Source organism: Schistocerca americana, chromosome 1 (genome assembly GCF_021461395.2).
Source record: "Schistocerca americana isolate TAMUIC-IGC-003095 chromosome 1, iqSchAmer2.1, whole genome shotgun sequence".
NCBI classification, from domain to species: Eukaryota; Metazoa; Arthropoda; class Insecta; order Orthoptera; family Acrididae; genus Schistocerca; species Schistocerca americana.
This window is the reverse complement of record NC_060119.1, coordinates 599,977,322-599,995,803: the sequence shown is the minus strand read 5'-3', so window position 1 is coordinate 599,995,803 and position 18,482 is coordinate 599,977,322. Positions and strand designations below refer to the sequence as shown.

Sequence of the window (18,482 nt, the reverse complement as noted above, 5' to 3'; positions counted from 1 at the left end):
GGAGATGTCAGGAGTTTGGGTCGGGGGCACAGAGTCGAAATGTACCCCGGGCGGCAGTTACCATGGGTACGCCACACATGCGTGAGCGCCGCGCCCACGACCTGGACGGAGACCGCAACCTCGCGCCCGGCCTACGCCACGTCCCGTGCTAATTGCAGACGTAAATCTGCGCTAATTACTCCCTCCACCTCCTCCTCCGCTGCTTCCGCCGACCGGCCACGGGAACCGTTAATTCGCGCTCGAGTTTTCCGTTAAGACCGATAATTTCCTCCGAGCCAACAAACATGAGAAATTTCCAGCGCGCCAAATGAATCACGCGAGGAATGCGTGACCCCCTGCATTCTCACGGCGGAATGTACGAACTCGGCCCAAGTTAGGTAGGAAGGGGTGTTTGTTCAGACTGATTAATCCTCTACAACCGCTTCTTTGCAGTTTAGGGAGGTAAACCACAACGGAACCTCATCGTGCTATCGGCCGCCGTGCTCCTGGAATAAAAATGGGAAAACGAGGGAATGAAACGTGAGAAGCAAATACCACGTATATAATGAATAAACTTAGAAGTGGCCACGCTCTATCGGTTTCACGGTGATGCACAAGAAGAAAATTGTAGCTTTGGTAAGAGACTTACGAAAGACGTAACGATGAAAATGTTGGAAATTTTTGGTAAGTTCCTATGGGACCAAATTGCTGATGTCACAGGTCCCTAGGCTTACACAATACATAATATAACTTAAAAAGAAGAAAATGAAGAAAATTGTAGGTTTGGTAAGAGGCTTACGAAAAACATAGCGATGGAAATTTTTGGCAAGTTCCTATGGGACCAAATTGCTGATGTCACAGGTCCCTAGGCTTACAAACTACTTAATATAACTTGAACTAACTTACACTAAGGACGACACACACACACACACACACACACACACACACACATACATACATACATACACACACGCACGCGCGCGCCCACACACACACACACACACACACACACACACATGCCGGAGAGAGGAATCGAACCTCCGACGGGGGGATCCGCGAGAACTGTGGCAAGGCGCCTCAGACCACGCGGCGCCATAACGATGTTCAGTATTAACTAATTAGACGTCAGGAACCTACGAAGAGAGTTAAATCCGACGGCAGTCTCCTAACAACTGCTGTTGTAATCTAATCCATTCCTGAAGCACCTTGTACGTGTAATTTCCTTAGACACAGTAGTTATATTCGGGAGGACGGCGATTCCAGTACTCGTGAAAAAAGCACTCTGTCTTCAGGCCACGAGTGGCCTACCGGGACCATTCGACCGCCGTGTCATCCTTAGTGGAGGATGCGGATAGGAGGGGCGCGGGGTCAGCACACCGCTCTCCCTGTCGTTATGATGGTATTCTTGACCGAAGCCGCTACTATTCGGTCGAGTAGCTCTTCAATTGGCATCACGAGGCTGAGTGCACCCCGAGAAATGGCAACAGCTCCTGGTGGCCTGGATGGTCACTCATCCAAGTGCCGACCACGCCCGACAGCGCTTAACTTCGGTGATCTCACGGGAACCGGTGTATCCACTGCGGCAAGGCCGTTGCCAAATACTTGACAATTAATCTAGATTTAAGTTCTCCATGATTTCTTTAAATCGCTCGAGACAAATGCCAGTATGGTTATTTTCAAAGGGTGCAACCGGTTTCCTTTCCCATTCGGAATTTGTCCTCTACCTCTAACGATCCTGTCATCGATGGAACATTAAATCTTAATCTTCCTTCCTTCCTAGTAAACAATACTATATCTTACATTATTTTTCGTTGCTGCTGAAACACGCATCCGTTCGCTTCACTGTACTGCCGCCAGATATTTCAACGATATGACAAGGTCCTGAAGTTTGCCACTAATCTTGTAAACACATTCTCGCTGCGGTCGCAGGTTCGAATCCTGCCTCGGGCATGGATGTGTGTGATGTCCTTAGGTTAGTTAGGTTTAATTAGTTCTAAGTTCTAGGCGACTGATGACCTCAGAAGTTAAGTCGCATAGTGCTCAGAGCCATTTGTAAACACATTCTGTTGTTTCTGAGCATAACCATCAATTTAATTGCTTCCAAAGAGATTCGTACCAAAAGCTGACTTCAGTGTGATAATTGGTTGAATACCGCAATGCTTTACTAAGCATGACTCTACCTGAGAGGGCATGGTCTTTGCTTCCTCCGAGCTTTGAACTGACTTACTCTGCCAATTGGAGGCGACCTTCAGTTTAATTTGAATTCCGAATCACGGTGCAGCTAATTATTTTCCTATTTTCTGATTATTGCAAGAGATGAAAGAAGCAATATGCCAGAGAGGAAAAAGTGCTCGATCTAACTGACGTACGAATCCCGAAGCGTTGAATTTGTAGTCACCCATCGAGTCACAATTTAGCTGACATAAAATGCCATCTACGATGCTCAAATTTTGCACAGAATCATCAATGACGTTATTATCCTTAGACAACAGGAACGCCAGGGAAAAAATCTGAGTCTGCTGCAGATTCTGTGGGAAACGCACGTAACACTCGGATGGGTGTCCGCTCGAGTACACCGGCTGCCCTTAATTCAGACACGCCAGTCGCCGAAGTGAGGTTTAGTTCAAGGACAGTTGAGCCATTCGACATTATTATTATCATTATTATACTACTGAGAGATTTGGCAGTCTTACCTTTCGTCCTTGGGGCATACATATCGTTAATTTTGTTCGTGTTGAACATTTGCTTTCCTCAAATGTCTGTAAATGCAAAATAAAACCCGTAAACAACGGACGACACTAAGAAAAACATCAATTCGGAAATTGCCACATCGTATACAGACAAGTTGGTAATTCAACGAACCGGATGGAAATGGAACGAAAATATGAGATTTAGATTCGCTGGAAGGATTCTTGGAAAGGGCAGCGCATCAGGTAAATTTCCGGGATGTTCTAGTGCAGACCCAACCAACCGAAATGAAAAAAAGACACCAAAGGAAACCCTTCACGGTTCAGTATAACCGTTACAGATTTTCTGCTCTGTGATCAGGTTCTTGTTGTCTCAACATTCATGTAGACTATCGCTTCCTTCTTCAAGCTGTTGAGACTATATTTATCTATCAGGTCGCCCACGATCTGTCCCCCTTGCTTTCACTTCTTTTATCACATATTTTTCTAAAATTGTTCTCATAATTACATCACGATTCCTCAGCATATGCCAAGTTCCGTTTCCTCTTATACTTTAAGTTACGCCTAGTAATCTACTTCCTTGTACCATACTCTCAGCACCTCTCCGTTTCTCCACCTCTCACCAGTTTCATTTTTCCCATTCTCTGCTACGTCAACAACTGAAAAACCTTCAGACTTTCTTGCCTTTTGCTCCGACTGGAGGAGGAGGAAAGAAATGGGCAGTGTTTATATGGCTCTGAGCACTATGGGACTTAACATCCGAGGTCATCATTCCCCTGGAACTTAGAACTACTTAAACCTAACGACATCACATACATCCATGCCTGAGGCAGGATTCGAACCTGCGACCGTAGCAGTCGCGCGGTTCCGGATTGTAGCGCCTAGAATCGCTCGGCCACCGCGACCGGCCAGTGTTTATAATAGGGACAGATAACAAAATGGTAGGTATCGAAATAGATGTCAGAGGGATAGAGCAACAATTAAAATCGCTCAAAGAGGAAAGGCCGCTGGACCAGATGGGATACCAGTTCGATTTTATACAGAGTATGCGAAGGAACTTGCCCCCCTTCTTGCAGCGGTGTACCGTAGGTATCTAGAAGAGCGTAGCGTTCCAAAGGATTGGAAAAGGGTACAGGTCATCCCCGTTTTCAAGAAGGAACGTCTAACAGATGTGCAGAACTATAGGCTTATATCTCTAACGTCGATCAGTTGCAGAATTTTGGAACATGTATTATGTTCGAGTATAATGACTTTTCTGGAGACCATAAATCTACTCTGTAGGAATCAGCATGGGTTTCGAAAAAGACGATAGTGTGAAACACAGCTCGCGCTATTCGTCCACGAGACTCAAAAGGGCCATAGACACGGGTTTCCAGGTAGATGCCGTGTTTCTTGACTTCCGCAAGGCGTTCGATACAGTTCCCCACAGTCGTTTAATGAACAAAGTAAGAGCATATGGACTATCAGACCAATTGTGTGATTGGATTGAAGAGTTCCTAGATAACAGAACGCAGTATATCATTCTCAATGGAGAGAAGCCTTCCGAAGTATGAGTGATTTCAGGTGTGCCGCAAGGGAGTGTCGTAGGACCGTTGCTATTCACAATATACATAAATGACCTTGTGGATGACATCGGAAGTTCACTGAGGCTTTTTGCGGATGATCTTGTGGTATATCGAGAGGTTGTAACAATGGAAAATTGTACTGAAATGCAGGAGGATCTGCAACGAATTGACGCTTGGTGCAGGGAATGATAATTGAATCTCAACGTAGACAAGTGTAATGTGCTGCGAATACATAGAAAGAAAGATCCTTTATCATTTAGCTACAATATAGCAGGTCAGCAACTGGAAACACTTAATTCCGTAAATTATCTGGGAGTAGGCATTAGGAGTGATTTAAAATGGAATGATCATATAAAGTTGATCGTCGGTAAAGCAGATGCCAGACTGAGATTCATTAGAAGAATTCTAAGGAAATGCAATCCGAAAACAAAGGAAGTAGGTTACAGTACGCTTGTTCGCCCACTGCTTGAATACTGCTCAGCAGTGTGGGATTCGTACCAGATAGAGTTGATAGAAGAGATAGAGAAGATCCAACGGAGAGCAGCGTGCTTCGTTACAGGATCATTTGGTAATCGCGAAAGGGTTACGGAAATGATAGATAAACTCCAGTGTAAGACTCTGCAGGAGAGACGCTCAGTAGCTCGTACGGGGTTTTGTTGAAGTTTCAAGAACATACCTTCACCGAGGAGTCAAGCAGTATATTGTTTCCTCCTACGTATATCTCGCGAAGAGACCATGGGGATAAAATCAGAGAAATTAGAGCCCACACGGAGGCATGACAATCTTTCTTTCCACGAACAATACGAGACTGGAATAGAAGGGAGAACCGATAGAGGTACTCAAAGTACCCTCCGCCACACACCGTCAGGTGGCTTGCGGAGTATGGATGTAGATGTAGATGTAGACACGTAGCAAAGGGTAGAAGGTCTGTGTTGTGAGGCACAACATCGCACCAACGGTTTCACCGAGACAGCTGAAAAAAAAAAAAAAAAAAAAACAGCACAAACGCGGGTATGACGCCGCCGCCGCCGCCTTTTCTAGGCGCCCGGCGCATAACGCTGGTCGTAAGCTCCGAAGCGTATCGACATGCGCGCGCTGTCTGCAAAGTTCCGGCAGCAGGTAAGGGTAATGGAAAGAGGGGGTGGGCGGGACATTATAGAGCATGGGGTGGCTGTTTGGGGCCCGACTGCAGCCGGCGCCTGCCGCCCCCGTCCGCTCCCCACATCGACCCGTGGGCAGCGGCGGCCTGTGGCGGTATCGGCCACTTCTCAAACAGCCGCCCACCACAGCCACGCTCCGTTCTGAATTCCGCCGCTGCCACCGGATACCTGCCGGAGACGCACCCGAGCCCGCCTCACAGAGAGCCGGCTACTCGAGAGGAAGCCATCTCACCCACCTTCCAGTCTCTTTCCACGTCAGTTCACCGTAGGTGTGATGTAGCTCAGGATGGCTCAAAAATAGCAAAGACTCAAGATGATTCGAGCTAGCAAAGAACCTTGCGTGAGATATCTGCGTAACATTAGTTTGCATCATCACATTGGTCCTTCCGATACTCAGTTAGGTTGGACAGGTGACGTGATTTTCACACGCTCTGTTTACTTCACACGTATTCCAGTGACTCGTGTCCTCAGCACCTCTTCCCACATATTAAACGCCCGTCATCATTCAATAGCTCCAGTACCAGTTCGGACACGTGTAGCATCTCGTCTGTACCTTTGAATAGCACATCTGTTTCGACCTCCTTCTCCATTTGAGCCGTACGTCTGTGGAACAAATTACCCGGTAATGTGAGTCTTATGCAAAATCACTCTGAATTCAAAAGGAGTGTAAAGCTTTATCTGTTATTATCGGCCTAGCTTCTCTCTAGACATATTCCAGCAGTTTTCTTTCTGTCCAAGAGGAAATCAGTATCTTTGTCACATGTTAAACTGTGTTTTTCTAATTCCTTTCTATTTTGGTACTGGAGCTATTGAATGATGACAGGCGTTTCATATGTGGGGAGAGGTATTGAGGACCCGAGTCACTGAAATACGTGTGAAGTAAACAGAGTGTGCGAAAATCACGTCACCTGTCCAACCTAACTGAGTATGGGAAGGACCGATGTGATGATGCAACCGAATGTTACACATGATGAACAATTTGGTGGAAACGGGAAGAAAATACGGCATGGAAATCAACTGTTGACAATCGGGAACTGGAAAATGTGAATCAGTTCAAGTACATGGGAAGTTTTATCACAAAGAATGCCCACTGCACCAACGAAATCCGAGCAAGAATTGCCATGGACAAAGCTGCTTTCAACAAGAAGAGGACTCTGCTGACCAGCAAGTTGAGTTTGGCATTGAGGAAAAAACTGATAAAGTGCTACATTTGGAGCATTCCACTGTATGGAGCAGAGACATGGACCATGAGAAAGAAGGAGAAAAAATATTTAGAGAGCTTTGAGATGTGGTGCTGGAGGAGAATGGAAAAGATCAAGTGGACAGATCGCATAAAAAATGACGATGTACCGCGACGAGTAGGAGAGAAGAGAAGTATTCTGCGTACAATTCTTCAGAGAAAGGCCAACTGGATTGGACATGTGCTTACACACGAGGGACTCATACATGATGTCACAGAAAGGGAAACTCAGAGGAAACGCAGGACGAGGAAGAAGAAGAATTCAACATCTGGACGACATGAAAGATGGTAGGAGATACAACAGACTAAAGGAAGAAGCTGAAGACAGGGAACAGTGGAATCAGAAATTCTCCATACGAAGACATGGACCTGCCACTAGGCAGAATACTACATAATAAATAATAATTTCGGTTTTTTTCCATTTCGTCTGCTAATCTTGCCCTACTATTCCTCGTAATTTCTCTGGGCAGTTAGCTTGATGTAACAGTTTGATCCCTCCCGCACTGTAGCCGCACGTTTCTGTTAGACACTGTTATTCATAGCTAACACAAACGAAATGCGGTAATTGCTTCATACGATGTTAATAAGACTGACTTTTTTGAAATTCCATATATTCGTTACTACAATTGATATTATTATTATTGTTACACTGTTCGTGTACCAAACAAATTATTATTATTATTATTACATTGTTAGTGTACTATACAACTGATATTGTTGACTTGCTAAGGATGTATGGTTACATGAAAGAGACCCTAGACGAAAGGCCCTAATCTTTCCAGGTGAAGTAATTGCATACATAAATAATAAAGAACACCGCTAGCTCCTCCATTCTTAATCTAAACTGTATCAGCCAGAGATCCACGAAAGACAGGTAAACTGAGGTTTAACCAAATAATATGGACACACTGAGAGAAGTTGCTGGAAATCAGATGGTTATGACTTTCATTGAAAATGACCAAATTCTACGTTCGTCTTCATCAGACGACTAATATCACAAAGATCCAAATTCCTTGAGAGTACTTATAAAGACCAAGACAGGACAAAACTCCACTTATTTTTCGACAAGTAACCTTTTAGGCCAAAGTACTCAATATGCAGTATTCATTTTCCAGCAAGTGTTTTTCATCTATAAACTACGATTTCTGAAGGTATGCAAAATACTTAAAACTCAGGTTTCCAGCGTAAATTTCTTCCCGAAATTGAGAACATGTTCCACTGCATACGTGGATTATTGTCCTGCAAAAGAACCTTTGTCGGTAATGGCATAGCCCTGGAGGGAAATCTTTCACTTTTGCAATCCACTCCATATATCAAAGAGTTCTTCACCCAGATGGCCCACAACACTCGCGCAGTCGGAAGATGGAATCGAAATAACGTATTTGTTGCAGGACAATCTGATTGTAGCTACTCCTTTGTTAGCTGTCTCAGTTCTTAAGTGAAATATGCGTCTTTCCAACAGTAACAAATCACCACTCTGAATATATGGATTACTTCTAAAATTGCTGCAAACTGCTCTTATCCATTCTGGGAGCTAGACATTGCCATTTCTTAAAATAGTGAATCTCTTGTCTTGTATAGCAACCGCCACCAGTCGACTTGTATTTTTCTTTTAAACTTTTATTTGTGCATCAGTGGTTTTCCAAACACTGGCACGTTCATCATCAGATGACGGGTGTTTGCAAATACTTTATACTAAGATCGCTAAAAGGCAAGCAGATATTAAAGGTATACATTACAAAGCGACTGGTCGCAGTCTTCTTACAACATATCTGTAAGTTTACAAATCTAATTTTTCGCATTTAGTTTTGATTAATAACTCAACAAAAGCGTCACTTAGTTTTCAATAACCTTTCTCATAGTTTACTTCTCAGTAAAATGCAGCGTAATCTTTCTTCCCCGTCGCATACGGCATCAGCTGTTCTACAGGCCATGCTCGAATTCAGCCACCTGTTTTTTAACTGTCTCACATGAGGAAGCAAGATACCCATCAGCTTAGGACGAATTTTTATTGGCACAGACTGAATTAAACAAAAAAGGCCTATAAAGACACACGTTAGAATACGCGTACAGACTTACATTATTGCGAAGTATGTATCAAAACCCCCCAAAAAAGTTTTGTTGATGTAAGTGTCAACTCCGTGGCGGGTAGAGAAATTTCCTCCTTGCTCTCGTATCCTCTCATTTAAATGAATTTAGCTGCTCGCTTGTGCTAGTATTACAGACGTGGGTGGGCGGTTCTTATTTGGCGACATGTGTATGACCATATAGCGGGATTCAATGCGTCCACAGCTCATGCAGGGTAGGCCAGAAGTCACGATCGAAAAGTACTCAAGTATTAGTCACGCCTGGAAATTATACAAGCATTAACATGTAGTTTCACGGTTAAACTTACGGCAGGTCTTGACATGGGGGAAGCCTCGTCAGAGAGGTCCACCGCATGAGCGTCTTGCGAAGTGATTTCAGTGGTGGTTTCCCGTTGCCTTCCACTGATGATGATGAAATGATAATGAGGACAACACGACAACCGGTCTCTGAGGGGAGAAAATCTGTGACCCAGCCGGGAATCGAAGCCGGGCCCCTTGGCGTGACAGACCGCCGCTCTGACCACTCAGCTATCGGGGCGGACTCACGGTTAAACGGATCTGGAAATGTATTCTAGGTTGAAAATAATGTTCCATATCCGCAATATGTCTGCACTCTGGTAGAGGTCACTCACACTACAACAATGCCCGAGTTTTGCCACCACGGTGATTCTGCTGTAAACATTTGTGTTGTATGGCGGATTCAAGCTGATCAACAACCGAAGATTGTCTTCTTCTTAGCGTCTAGGCACATAACAAGGACGAACGGGTGAGACATATGATGAAATTGGGGACAACTTTTTTAGTCGCTCCAGGAAAGAAACCCGAACGGAAGTTAATCTTCGGAAACTGGAAAGAAAGGCCTTTACAACTGGGTTTGTGACATGTACATCACGCAGTGGAAAACCCACGAAATATGACAAGGATAATCAAGTGACTGATCGCCTGAGGCATCATTGCTTCGTTCACCAACGAAATCGACAAGGAAGGAGTCGGCGGAGATGAAAATTCCCAGAGTCTCCAAGCGGCGCCGCTGGAACCTCCATGCGGCGTCGCTGGATGAAGAAAGAAGATGCGACCCAACAATGTCAGATGGTCATGATACGAATACGCATACAGAGTGAGTTTGAAATACGTAAGAAGTATGCGAGATCTTTCGTTTCTGTACGATAACGTTGAAAGCTGAAGAAGTGAATTAAAATTTATGCTGCAGCCGGGACTCGAACTCGGGACTTTTTCCTTAGTAGGCACATATCCTGACCATTGCACCACCGCAGCACTATGGGCAAGATAACTGCACGAACGACCCAAGTCAAATATCCTCCCCCAAACAAACTCCAATTCACATCTCTCCTTATATTGTCACTAATACCAATGCTGACTAGTAAACAAGATGACCCGGGTTCGAGTCCCGACCGCAGCAAAAATTTTAATTTTAATTCACTTCTTCAGGTTCCAACGTTATCGTAGATAAATTAGTGACTTAAATGTCTCAGGGAAAATTTAATTTAAGATCTATACGATCACATGTAGTAAGCACTTCCCCATTACGTCCAATGCTGGGGTGCTATTTCAATGTCGGAGAGCCCTGGTAATAGTGACAATATAAGGGGAGATGTGAATTGGAGTTTGTGTTGGGAAGGATATTTGACTTCTGTAGTTCGTGCAGGCATGAGGCCCATAATACTGCGGTGCTGTAATGGTCAGCAAATCCGCCTCATAAGCAAGAAGACCCGGGTTCGAGTCCCGGCCGCAGCACAAATCTTAATTCACTTCTTCAGCTTCCAAAGTTATCGTAGATAAATTAGAGACTTAAATGTCTCTGTCTGTGTTATTCCGTCTTGCCTGCATCTTTTTTCTGTTAAATACAATTTCTGCTGGAGTTAGGAAGCCTTTTCACGTTCCTATTTGCCCTCCATGCTGCTTCTTGCTTCAATACAATAATATTAAACATTTCCGTTCGTTACTTGTGGCCTACCCTGTACATGTTTCATCACGTTCCTGTTCACTATCTAGCGTTTGCTGTCGTTAGTCATGTGATTTCATACCGTTTCATTTCGTGGCAGCTACGTCGACCTAGCACGATGCGTGATAATACCTCTCGGTGGAAGGACACTGTCAGCCCGGCGAGCAGTCGGGAAACTGTGTTCGGGCGCGGTACCGCAGCGCGGCTTGTGGACAGTGCAGGCAGCGGCGCCGCAGTCTGCAAACGGCGCATCCACGTGCAGGGCACGTGCGCTGCAGCAGACGGCAGACAAACTGCACACAAGCCGCTGCCCTCGCTTACACGTCCCTGCAGACTCGCAACAAAGGCGGGCCAGCTAGCCAGCTCTTACCGTCACCGACGCCCCACTTCTGTGAAAGGCTCAAATTCACAATCCTCTCAGCTCGTTCGTCCACTCGAGTGCCGTGTTTGTGTGTGCGAGCCACGGTGGGAGGGACGGCGGTGAATAACGAACAAACTCTAGTCGCTACTCCATGTCGTTAACTTTACAGGTCTTTCACGTTACGTGGATAGTGGAAAAAATAGCATTAACTAAAGATTGTCATACGCTTTTTCCATACAAGAGAAGAAATTCGAATGTAGCCTCGTCCATGGCGACATCGGCAGATGGAAGAACGGAATATTTGGTTGTTAGTTGCGCAGCATAATGATGGATATGGCGAACCGAGCGAGGAGAGCATGGTAAGCTAAATGGACTCACATTCGGGAAGATGATAGTAGAATTCCCTGTCCGCCTCTGATTTCCCTAATCGCTTTCAAGGCAAGGACGGTTTAATGAAAGGGCCAACAGATATTATTCCTCAGTTGGAGCTTAAGGGGGGTAGGACGTCAAACGGGCCAACATGGAGCAGGAGAGGCACCACAGGACATTTTAACTTCCACTGTCTATACTTTTACAAAAAAATTCATAAAACTTTGTCAGCATGGCCAGAAAGGATTCAGGATTCACACTCTTAGCATTGGAAGTTCAAAAACGTAAAAATTTAGTTTTTTTATGTTTGAAATTTCATCATTTTTTCACTTACTATTGGCTGCATATGTTACTATAGGTACACTTTTCTTCATAAATGGGAGAGATTATTCGATGAATTTTGTACAGTATACAAACCATACTTACAGGGGTATGAAACTCTATAATTTCTTTAGTTTACAAAAAAATGAATGAGCTGTTATATTTTAAACTTCATGTTTAGAAAAAACTGAAATTCTGTAGTTTATTATCTGAATTTTTACGGCAGATTTTAATAGTTTTGGAAAATTCTAGAGTTTCATACACCTGTGAGTATGGTTTGTGTGCTGTGCAAAATTCATCGAAGAATCTCTCTTACTTATGAAGAAAACCGTACCTATAGCAACACATGCTGGCAATAATAAGTGAAAAAATGATGAAATTTGACATGTAAAAAAATTATTTTGTTATGTGTTTGAACTCCCACTGGTACGAGTGTGAATCCTGAACCCTTTCTGGTCATGCTGACAAAGTTCTATGAATTTATTTGTAAAAGTATAGACAGTAGGAATTAAAATGTCCTGTGGTGCCTTTCCTGCTCCAAGTCGGCACGTTTGACGTCCTATCCCCCTTAATCGCTTAAAGCAAATGCCAAAAGCGTTCCTTTAAAAATGACATGCTCGGTTTCCTACACCATCCGTGTATCCGAGCCTGTGCCCCATCTCTAATGCCCTCACCGTCGGCCATACATCAAAAATCTTCGACTCGCTCCCCGAATACTGCCAAAACAGGCGCTATTCATTCCAAAATTCAATCTTTAATACGGCTGATCAGCACAGGACTACGATGCTCTTTGTGCAAGTATTGTCTCCTTTCCTTTCACTGATCTGAGAATTGCCCTACACAGTTATAAGGCCATCTACAATTAAATTGGAATCTGTACCAAGTTAAAGCGATTGCAGTTTCACATACACATAAAATTGTCTATGGGAAATTATTCCTGCACCTGTTGTAACGACTGCCAAAATTTAACTACACTGCACTTTAGTGTAGCGTGCATCGAAATGGTGGCTTCTTATAGACGCTGTATGCGTGTAACAGAAGGACATCCCTGCACGATTTACTGACAGCCGCCTTGTAATATTCTCTAAGCCTAGCGCGTAAGGCTTTCTTCGACTTGTTCGTGCAGTTTAGCGTGAAGTGTGCAAGCTTATGTGGCAGGGGGTGAGGTTGGGGGGGGGGCGGGGGGCGGGGGGAGAGGGAGGGTGAGCCACACCCGAATCGGCAAGGCGGATTGACGATTGTTGGGTGGTCTCTTACAACGGCCAGCTTGTGTGTTATTTTCAGGCGGTTTCCTGCGATTGACTATACAAAATACACTGGGATGATCACTAATCTCAATCTCGGAAAATACTATCAGCTATAATACGTTTATGTAAGGTACCCCTTCTGTTCAAACCACATTTTATCTCCTTATTTTCCAGTTTTACAATTTTGTACCGCGTCTGCAGATATCATGTAGCATTCGGTGAGTAAAGCGGTATTGCAGAATGCACGCATTCGGAAGTAAGACTTCACTTCCAACGCTAGCTGAAGGACCCAGTGGGGGCCATATGGCGTTGCAAAAATGCTTCAAATGGCTCTGAGCACTATGGGACTTAACATCTGAGGTCATCAGTCCCCTAGAACTTAGAACTACTTAAACCTAACTAACCTAAGGACATCACACACATCCATGCCCGAGGCAGGATTTCGAACCTGCGACCGCAGCGGTCGCGCGGTTCCAGGCTGAAGCGCCTAGCACCGCACGGCCACTCCGGCCGGCACAGATATTAGGAGAGGCCTAAAAATCATAACTACTTTATTACAATAATATTACACGAGTGTAAATACGAGGTACAGACTAGGTGCCATAGTCGCCAATCGCCTATAGGCTTTCCTCCGCTCTACTTCTGTCGTAAGACTATGCTCTTAGGAAAGTGTTAGTTTTCAGTTAATCATTATTAACTGAAGGTCGACATAATTAGTTTATGGTGCTTAGTAAATAAATACGTCGTAACGGCAACCCTTTTGAACATTATTCCGAATAATATAGCTTCCTGCTTCATCACTTAGAATCACAGGAAGTAGAATTGCACTTTACACAGAACCCGGCCGCATCAATACAGCTTCTGCGAGGGACATACCATAAACTTCGAGAGCTTCTCGGCAAAATAGGTGGAAATGATCCTACACGATGACTCACTAGATAGTCCAAGGACGGGTTGGCGGATTCTCTCAATCTCCGCAAAACTCGGATGGAAAAGTACGGCCAAGCAAACTGTACGTCTCCTATACCACTCTCTACGGATTCGCTGGCTAAACTGAGATATTTCTGGAGGTTTGGTACAAGTGGGGACGCTCGCAATGATTCAGAACGACGTTTACGCTCGCTGTGCACGCACGGTCGACACGCACAAGTTCTTCCCTCAGGTTAACTGACGACTGTGGCGACAGGAAGCGCATCCAGCCGCAAATTCAAATTCAAATGAAATAAACGGGCTGAATCATGATAGCAGAGGACTCCATACAACAGAGTAAACATTAGAGAGAGAGAGAGAGAGAGAGAGAGACAGAGAGAGAGAAAGAGAGAGAGAAAGAGAGGGGGGGAGGGAGGGAGGGAGGGAGAGGGAGGGAGGGAGGGAGAGGGAGAGAGAGAGAGAGAAAATTTTTCGACGCTCGCCCAGTTAAGATTTTCGGTGAGCGAATAATGCTGTAACCACTCGTTACTTCTTTTTCGTATATGACAGACATCTGTTTATTCAAGCGGATAACCAACCCAGATAGGATAAGAACATTCCAATGGAGCTCATAGATTGCTCAAGTATTATAAGCGATCTGTCCGCTGGGATAACCGTCTGTTTCCAAAATTAACAGTAACATTTATTTCCTTTAACTCACGGCTTATCACATTTCATTAATCGACTTCATGTCACTGCGCACTGTTATTCTCTTAGTTGCGGGTTTCAAAGTGGTCCTTGGTTTCGTCTTTCATACTTAAACAGAAGCCATTGCCACGTCGAAGGATACGTTCAAGATTTATACTTGCATCATTTATACTTGCATCATTTATACTTGCATCATTTATACTTGCATCATTTATACTTGCATCTTGCGATTTCTTCCTTTTTTCGGAAACATAGCTGTATCGACAGATGAGACAACGAGTTGAATACATTAATTAAGCAATTAGCAGCAGTTCATTTTGCAAAGAGTCTGTAGCATTATGCACACTGCAAAACACATAATGTATAATATTTAAATTGAATCGCAGCTAACTACTGTACAGACGTACCTGGAATACTCAACCTATTTTCATCTTGTGGGATTGGTTTAATTAAACATTAAACTCGACAAGAAAATTATTTTGAAAGCCAGAAAAATCAAATGTTCAAATGTGTGTGAAATCTTATGGGACTTGCTAAGGTCATCAGTCCCTAAACTTACACACTACTTATCGTAAATTATCCTGAGGACAAACACACACACACACCCATGCCCGAGGGAGGACTCGAACCTCCGCCGGGACCAGCCGCACAGGAAAGCCTGAAAACTTGAAGTACGAGCTGCCTCTGTAGCTACACTTCATACTGACACTAGATAAAACAACAGAACGGGAATTGATGTTGATGGAATCCTCCCTTATTTAATTCTAGTCTCAGGGAAAAGCCGCGCGGGATTAGCCGAGCGGTCTCAGGCGCTGCAGTGATGGGCTGTGCGGCTGGTCCCGGCGGAGGTTCGAGTCCTCCCTCGACCATGGGTGTGTTTGTTTGTTCTTAGGATAATTTAGGTTAAGTAGTGTGTAAGCTTAGGGATTGATGACCTTAGCAGTTAAGTCCCATAAGATTTCACACACATTTGAACATCTCAGGGAAAATGAAACTGTTAATATTAATAGCCTAAGACACTCCTCGCGAGTGACAATAAAACGAGACATTTGTCCAAATTCATATTCTCTCCAATGTGTGACTCCTGTCTCTCCGAGGACAGTATTGTAAATATTTTAGTTAATTAGAGTCAAACGAAAACCACTACGTGGCACAATGTCAAAGTCATTATCATTTACAGTAATTTTCTTTTAGACTACCTCCCAGCTCCTTGAATAGCTCGTTATTATTATTATATTGTTATTATTATTATTATAGCGTTACAGCTATCAAGCCTCTTCGTGGCAGAATGAACAATTTTGAGCAAATTTATCTTCATAAGTAATTTTCCAGTCTCTTCATTAACTTTGCCAAACCTTTTCGAATACTGTCAAGACATCTTTTACGTGATCGACGCGTTCCAGTGGAAAGCTTCTGTGACATTACCGATATGTTTTTGCTTTGTGGTGGTCAAATGACATGCTCTAACTATTGTAATATTTTGTCTTTTAATTTTTTCCACTATATCTAGTTTTTTGGTTAAATCATGAATTTCATCGTTATGTAATATTGTTCAGTCTTATTAGTACTGTCTCTTATGGGTGAAAAATTTTTTTTGGTAGAAGCCCAGGTTTGAGATCAGTAGGTTAAAAATTGCACAGTTAATAAAATTTATATGTGGAATTCAGATTTAGTACAGGGTAACTTGTTTTGTAAACGGTGTGAAGGCCGTAGCAACATTTGTCAGGTTTTTGAATTCGCGATTCGATTTCGGCTTTTATGGAACTGTTGGAGAATATTAGGGTGCAAGGATAACGATACAAAAAAAATGGCTCTGAGCACTATGGGACTTAACACCGGAGGTCATCAGTCCCCTAGAACTTAGAACTACTTAAACCTAACTAACCTAAGGACATCACACACATCCATGCCCGAGGCAGGATTCGAACCTGCGACCGTAGCAGTCGCGCGGTTCCGGACTGAAGCGCCTACAACCGCTCGACCACCGCGGCCGGCGATAACGATACAAACTGCGTTATTAATTTCTAGCTTATTATTATTTTATGGATAGCGAATTAAGACTAAGTACATTTTTATTTGTATTCATCAGAACTTTTGTTCCTTTCCTACCTTTCATTGTGTTCTATGTGTTTCTGATTCATTTTCATTGTTATGTAACACAGCTACGTCGCCAACATATGCCAGAGTATAGATCTTGCTGTACTTTATAATAACTTTATTTTTAATTATCTTTTTAGCTATTGGCTAATATAGAATAATAAATAATACATGATATTTAGATGGCAACGCGATTTCCCTCCGCTTTTAATTTAACACTGTATCTGGCAAACGGGATATCTGAATCCTATAAAAATAATATAAAAAAATAGAAGAAAAGTTGGTTATCGTATCTCGTGGCACCGAAAAACAGCTCTATCCAACGATAATCCTTCCACTATCGAAATGGTTAACTTGGTGACTAGTGCTATGAAACTGCACAGTTATTCGAAACCATTAATTAATACGTTTCTCTAGTAATCTCGATGACTGAAGGTACTACTTATGAATTTTAAGAATATGTTTTTAATCGAGGCACAACGTTTATCCAGTAGCGTGTCACATGCGTTTGTTGATTACTGATGGTTCCTATAGTCGTAAAAAGTAAAGAAAAGAAATAACCCTAATGAATCACACAACTCTGCTATGAACATCGTTTGGTTCCAATACGAAAAATACGCTACCTAGTGTTCATCCGCCCTAACAATATTCGTGCGATAGTTCCATTTGAAATCTTCCCTCGATGTGTGGTAGTTGCGACTGACTCTCTGTATTCAAACCAGTATCGAGTTTATCTTCCTATTCATGCGCATTGCGTTAAGTGAGTTTTTCCCGCCGCTTTTACAGAAATCGCTGATAATCTGCAATCCTGTTTCTGTTACATTTTCCAGTAATTTTCCTCTTGATTCAATGGCACGGTCCGCACACGGTCTCAGAGAACAAACCCCGCCGTCTAGAGGGAGTTTGTGTGTACTGCCATTTTGGTGAGCAAAGACGTAAATAAGATTTCCGGTTGACGAGACACATGAACAGGAAGGCAAATCGTATAGAATTCTCAATTATGACGCGATGGTAACTACATTGGGGATTATGGACACTTTGCAGTAGCATTCTCAGTTACTACATTTCCCGCACATCGCCAGGAGGACAAACATGGTATTCCCTCTAATTAGATCGTATTTCACGCGGAAAATAATAACAGAATTAATAAATTTTGGATAAAAAGTGAGTCGTATTAGTAATTGTTATTTACAATTCCCAAAATTCGTTAACTCCTGCTGTTACAAGCACAGTAATTCGATTTAAATGCATAGCGTAGAGCGCTCGTAAAAGCGAAACAAAAACAGCTCCACTCAACCCCACGGTGTAACACCAATAACAAATTGTAATAATTAAATACATTAAAACGCGCGAGTGTACCGGTGAGCAGAATTAGCGGTCTGTTTGGCAATATGATTACAAGCTCAGATATTTACGTTTCAAGGGTCCGCTGATCAGTTTAAAACCGAGAACATGGCGCGCTTAAATATCGACTGCGTTGCGCTGTAGCCGGGGCGCACAGCCAGCTCGTATCGTGCAGCTACACGGCATCAGGCCGGTGTGAGAGGCTCTATGCGCTGCAGCAAACAGCGTGCAGCGTTAAGGTACACCATGTCTCAATTCCATCACGTTAAGAACGTGTTGCGCCCTTTATTTAATAATTATTTTATGTTTCGTGCATGATTTCCATTCTTGTCGCTTCAGAATCATTATATAACCCCATTGCGGCAAATGTCATATGTTTTGTAATGTACATTTGTGTTTTGACTCTTCTGTATTATCGTTCTAAGGTTCTCATCGGAAACCAGCT

General features: G+C 43.4%; 1 protein-coding gene and 1 pseudogene across 2 annotated transcripts in view; both read right to left on the bottom strand.

The window, feature by feature from the left end:
* LOC124607035 (leucine-rich repeat-containing protein 4-like) overlaps window positions 1–18,482 on the bottom strand; it is a 1,293,164-nt gene that overhangs the window by 664,104 nt on the left and 610,578 nt on the right. The window lies entirely within an intron of this gene.
* Window positions 1,458–1,575, bottom strand: LOC124556446 (annotated as a pseudogene).